The sequence below is a fragment of the Nomascus leucogenys genome, chromosome 6, assembly GCF_006542625.1.
Source record: "Nomascus leucogenys isolate Asia chromosome 6, Asia_NLE_v1, whole genome shotgun sequence".
Classification (NCBI taxonomy): domain Eukaryota; kingdom Metazoa; phylum Chordata; class Mammalia; order Primates; family Hylobatidae; genus Nomascus; species Nomascus leucogenys.
Genome location: NC_044386.1, coordinates 56,933,514 through 56,939,513, shown reverse-complemented (window position 1 = coordinate 56,939,513; position 6,000 = coordinate 56,933,514). Strand labels below are relative to the sequence as shown.

The window sequence follows — 6,000 nt, the reverse complement described above, 5'->3', positions numbered from 1 at the left end:
CTTCTCAGCCTCTCTTGCCATCTTCCCCCTGCCCTCCCATCCTCTTTTCCTAGCGCACAGAACTACTTCTCCAATGGCTCAACACAGTCTCATCTTTGGACTTTTCCCTCTGTTGTTTCCTTTACCCAGACACTCTTTCCCCTGCAACACCAACTCCTCCTTTTTGTCTCAGATGTTATCTTATGAAACCTTCCCAGACCTCCTCGCCGGCACCCTCATGTGTTCTACAACGCCTCTCATGCCATCCTTGTATTCGCTTTATCAGTTTTTAAATTCTGTTTACTTGAGTGTCTTCCTCAATAGATTATGATCTTTGGCCGGGCGCGGTGGCTCACGCCTATAATCCCAGCACTTTGGGAGGCCGAGGCGGGCGGATCACGAGGTCAGGAGTATGAGACCAGCCTGACCAACGTGGTGAAACCGTCTCTACTAAAAATACAAAAATTAGCCGGGCGTGGTGGCGCGCGCCTGTAATCCCAGCTACTCGGGGTGCTGAGGCAGAAGAATCGCTTGAACCCAGGAGGCGGAGGTTTGAGCAGACATCGCGCCACTGCACTCCATCCTGGGCGACAGAGTGAAGACTCCGTCTCAAAAAAAAAAAAAAAAAAAAAATCATGACCTTTGGGGAAGGCAGTGTCCGTGTCTGCCTGGCTCACTGTTTTACCCGTCGCACCTAATTATTTTTTCAATAAATTTTTTTTTTTTTTTTTGAGACGGAGTCTCCCTCTGTCGCCCAGGCTGGAATGCAGTGGCACGATCTCGGCTCACTGCAAGCTCTGCTTCCCGGGTTCACGCCATTCTCCTGCCTCAGCCTCCCGAGTGGCTGGGACTACGGGCGCCTGTCACCGCACCCGGCTAATGTTTTTTGTATTTTTTTAGTAGAGACGGGGTTTCACCGTGTTAGCCAGGATGGTCTCGATCTCCTGACCTCGTGATCCGCCCGCCTCGGCCTCCCGAAGTGCTGGGATTACAGGCTTGAGCCACTGCGCCCGGCCAATAAATATTTCTTGATCGAATAAGGAGAGTGGCTTGGAGTTTCAGTGAAAAATAATGTTCTTCCAACCACTAGGCTTGGTTTTCCGATACCCCACTGGAACTGGATTCTCTGGACTGATACATTTTCACTGTGTGGAGCTGACCGTCCTTTGACCTAGGGTCGCAGGTAGGAGCCCACTGGCCTGAAATATCCGAGTTTTCAACCTGCAGAATCACCGCCAACATAGGGTTGAGTCGAAGGACATGAATATTTATGACCCAAAAGCGACTGCTACGCCCTCTAGGCAATGAGCTGGAAAGGGAACCTTCAAGGGCCACCGAAATCCCAGGAAAGGCGCCAGATTCGCTTTCTCCCGGCCTCGGGCAGAGCTCCCTACAAACTCCCTCCTCCAGCGCGCCAAGCCGTTAGTCCCGCCTTATCCCCTCGGCTCCACCTACCCAGCGCGCCCACAGTTACTAAACCCTAGCCGCCAGGGTGCCCGACGCGTTCCTAAGCCCCGCCTCCGGGGCAAGGGCGCGCTCCCCCTCCCAGCTCTGCCCAAGCAGTTCCGTTAGGAGCGGGAGGAAAAACCGTCTTTCGGGTCCCCGCCTCTCCACTCCTAACGCTTTACTCCCTACTCGCCCTGCGACCACTACACAGCTGGCTACGGAGGCCCCTAACGTACAAATATCCCCCAGGCCCTTGCTTATCCTGATAGGTTTTGTCCTTTCTTAATCCACCCAGTACTAAGGCCTTATGTTCAATTTTTCTCTGGGATTCAGACTAGAGAGTTTATTCCGGCGTAAGGAACTTCAACGCTCTTCACGGAAGTAAAAGTGTTTTTCTGGTTGTTGTTGCCGTAGTGGCTGCCCGCATTCCTTCCCTCCCACCTCGCGGAATTGTGGCGGGAGGGGGAGGAGGAAGTCAGGGCGCCTGCGCGGAGAGGCCGCTTTCCATCCGGGTCCCTGTCCGTGCGGTGCAGCAGGTCGGTAGGCGGGAAATGGCGACTGGCTGAAGGAGCTGGTTCTGTTGCTGCTGCGGGGTAAGCGGGAAAGACACCACACATTGCGCAGTCGGGACCATCGCCGGAGCCTGAGGACACTTCTCTGTCGTCACAGTTAGGTAATCCCCTTCGTCCAGACGCTGCCGCTGCTTCCAATCTTAGTCCTCCTCCTCTTCCAGGGCCGTCTGCCGGGATCTCCTCCCCTTCTAAACCTGGTCCTCCAGCGGCTCTGGCGCCTTGGTGGGCATGCACTCTTTGGCGCCTCGTACGTCCGCTGTGCGGAGCCGCTCCTTTCTGGACTTTCCCCTGGGAACAGAAAGGGAGCTCACTTCCCGCCAGCTTCACCTCTTAGGTTGCGGCCTGCGTTGTGATTTCTGGGGTTAGATTTCACTTTGCTACCCACCCCCACTCCGATCTCACGTTCCTAGTCCCCAACCTCTGGGTAATTAAGTTAGAAGTTTAGCTTTTTTAACCTTTTTGGCCCACTTGATGTTTTCGGCATTTCATTCTTTTCGAGTAGGGTGCTTTTAGGGGGGCGTTGCTCTTGTCTCAGTTCTTATAAACACCTTTTCAGAATCTGGAAGAAGGGATTTGACTAAGTTCTGTTTATCTTTTGTACTGTTAAAATCTCGAGTTGACATTGTTACTTTTTCAAATCGGGGTGGTAGTAAGGAACAGTCCATGTGGAAGGCCTCTGGTTTCCATAGTGGTCAGTTAAAGAGTGAACCTTATTATCCTTAATATTCTCTGCTTTCTTTGGATTTTAAATGCCTGTATGAGTGTTTACTTTTGCATTCTTGACCAGAGTTCTGTGGCAAATAATTGCATAAGTAAATCTTGTTTATTTACTTCTCACCCTAGTGGTGGCTGGATTTGTGAATGATGTGAAACACTTCAGCGTACCTTAGGGAAACCTATAGAGATCTAAGAGCTCGTAAACTTACCTGAGATCCTGAAATGAAACGTACTCAGTAGATGTTCCTCTGAGGCAGGGATTTATCTTCCTAATGCTGGTAACGCAGTACCAAGATGAATTTCTTAAGTGGGTATACAAATTAGTGACTTGAAATGATGGATTTATCTGTGTGATTTTCAGATTGTAGATTGCTTTGTCTCCCCATTCTTTGCCCAGTTTTAAATTTTCGTTCCTGGTCCATTTGTTATTCTTAGAAAAGGGAAATGGCGTGTTAAAGCTAGTTTTACTATATTTCTTTACTTTTTCTTTCCTTTTTTGAAAATTACATTGCAGACCAATTGTTCATAAAGAGAAGTAATAAGGAGGCTGTTGGTGTTTTCGGAATTTATTAATCATGTTGAATTTGGGATCTTTGTAGGTTTTTTTGTTTTCACTAATCAAATTAAAATTTTAGAAACTTTTCACATTGAATATCAGTTGATATTTGTAACTCAAGTTTTCACTTCTGGATAGGTCCAGTTTAGAGAATTTCACTATTGTTTGCAAGATGTTATGGTTAATTTTCAATAATAAACAGGAACACACAAACATTATTATAATCCTCATTTGGTAGACTTTGCCCAAGGTCATAAAAAAAAGTCAAGCAAAATGTAGCTCTTATGTGAAGGAGTTTTTTAGGATTGAGTTGAACTTCATACTTTCCTAAGGCCAATAGGATAGTGGAGGTACCGGCACGTTAACTACTTGCCGAGTCAGTTTATTTAAAAAATGGAGCCAAATATGCAACTTAAGGGGATCTTAAATCATTGGTCTAGTATATAGGTTTTGTCTGTATTTTAATGACCTTTTTGGGTAGTTAATTGCATTAATGTTTTTAATAAAAATTAGTTTGCAGCTAGCTGAGTGAGCATTGTACACCTTGTTTTCAAGAGTTCTCCTAAATTGTGTAGTACTACATGCATTCAGTACTTGCACTCTTTTAATGCTTTTCTCAGAGTTGAAAGAATGTATAAGCCGGCTGGGTGGGGTGGCTCACGCCTGTAATCCCAGCACTTTGGGAGGCCAAGGCAGGTGGATCACAAGATCAGGAGTTTGAGAACAGCCTGGCCAACATAGTGAAACTCCATCTCTACTAAAAATACAAAAATTAGCCGGGCATGGTGGCACACACCTGTAGTCCCAGCTACTCGGGAGGCTGAGACAGGAGAATCGCTTGAACCCAGGAGGCGGAGGTTGCAGTGAGCTGAAGACCACCCCACTGTACTCCAGCCTGGTGACAGAGCGAGACTCCCGTCTCAAAAAAAAAAAGAATGTAAAAGCTGTAAATGATATAGTCCTTAACCTTTGTGGACTTGTAGCTATATAGAAAATCTAAATAGGATTGCATAGGAATATCAGGGTTTGTGTATTTCAAAAGATTCCATTCTACATAGTGTCTCTTGTGCATTTAACTTGAGCTGGTAATGTTACTATTTTCCCACTGTTAAGAAATTAAGAATTGGGGAAGTCTCCTCTTTCCAGATTCATCTAGCTGATCTCAAGTTTGTGATTTCTGGTTAAGTGGTTTTCCATGAGATTATTATATAACAGAGTCCGTCTAATTCTGGTTAAAGAAACTTGGACCTGTTGTTCACCAACAATGTACTAGATTCTGGATTTGTAGCTATAGATGTTAGTTGAGTAAAATGGCATTTTTTTTTTTAATTTTTTAGAGATGGGGGTCTCTCTCTGTGGCCCAGGTTGGAGTGCAGTGGTGCGATCATAGCTCACTGCAGTCTTGAACCCCTGGGCCTATGCAGTCCTCCTGCTTCAGCCTCCCAAGTAGCTGGGACTACAGGTACATGCCACCACACCTGGCTAATTTTTTTATTTTTTTGTAGAGTTGGGGTCTCACTATGTTGCCCAGGCTGGTTTGCAACTCCTAGCTACAAGCAATCCTCCTGCCTTAGCCTCCCAAAGTGCTGGGAAGACGGGTATTTGCCACCAAGCCGACTCCAAAATGGTATTAATTTATCCTAGTCATAGGAGACTATGCTTTAGATTGATGAGATAATGAATAAAATGGTTTGCCAGAATTTGGAAAAAGCAATATCTAATTGTAACTTACCAAGTTGTGAAAGCATACAGTAGAAAAGACACTTTAAGTCACAAATCTCAAGTGTGCTGAGAGGAGTTTATTTGTGGTGTGCTCTAAGTAATTTTTCTGGTTAAAAGTAAGCTAAAAAGTACCTGACTGTTTTAAGTAAATTGGCTACAGGGGGTCATTTGCTACTTTTTTTTTTTTTTTTTTGAGACGGAGTTTCGCTCTTGTTGCCCAGGCTGGAGTGGAATGGTGTGATCTTGGCTCAGTGCAGACTCCACCTCCTGGGTTCAAGTAATTATCCTGCCTCAGCCTCCTGAGTAGCTGGGACTACAGGCACGTGCCACCACACCTGGCTAATTTTTGTATTTTTAGTAGAGACGGGGTTTCTCTGTTTTGGCCAGGCTGGTCTTGAACTCCTGACCTCAGTTGATCCACCCACCTCGGCCTCCCAAAGTGCTGGGATTACAGATGTGAGCCACTGCGCCTGGCCCACTTTTTTTTTTTTTTTTTTTTTTCTTAATGGAGACGGGGTCTCGCTATGTCACCCAGACTGGTCTCAAACTCCTAGGCTCAAGTGATTCTCCCTCCTTAAGCCTCCCAAAGTGCTAGGCTTACCGGCATGAGCCACTGCACCCGGCTCATGATGAGGAGACTTGACAGATATGGAACCCATGTTAAAACCGTTTAATTGCAGCTTTAGTTTTCACTTACTTGGCATTTGCCAGGAGGCATATTTCTAAGCCAGACATATATTCACTAGTGTTTGTATGACTACATTAATTTTTTAATTTAAACTATATTAAATTGTAATTGGACCTGCATTACAAATAGGTAGACTAGGTAGTTGACTGTGTGGTATAATTTGAGAATAGCCAATGCCTAACTTTATTTATATCTCTCCAGTGTTTTTCTAAATGTCCTGTTTAAAAATCACAAATTCTCTGAAAGAGGAAACTTTAAAAATTGTCTTTTGTTGACAGTATTAGCACAGATTGACTATCAAATAAGCTTACTGGTACCAC

The 6,000-nt window shown here is 45.5% G+C and overlaps 1 protein-coding gene across 4 annotated transcripts in view; it reads left to right on the top strand.

The window, feature by feature from the left end:
* Window positions 1-1,924: 1,924 nt before the first annotated feature.
* CTDSPL2 (CTD small phosphatase like 2) overlaps window positions 1,925-6,000 on the top strand; it is a 113,195-nt gene continuing 109,119 nt past the window's right edge. For 2 of the 4 annotated variants that reach the window (XM_030814160.1, XM_003266837.4), the window contains exon 1: window positions 1,925-2,098. The gene's annotated coding sequence lies outside the window, so the exon portion shown is untranslated. Of the gene's footprint in view, window positions 2,220-6,000 lie in introns of all 4 variants that reach the window. The other 2 variants (XM_030814157.1, XM_003266838.4) reach the window with 2 other exon arrangements.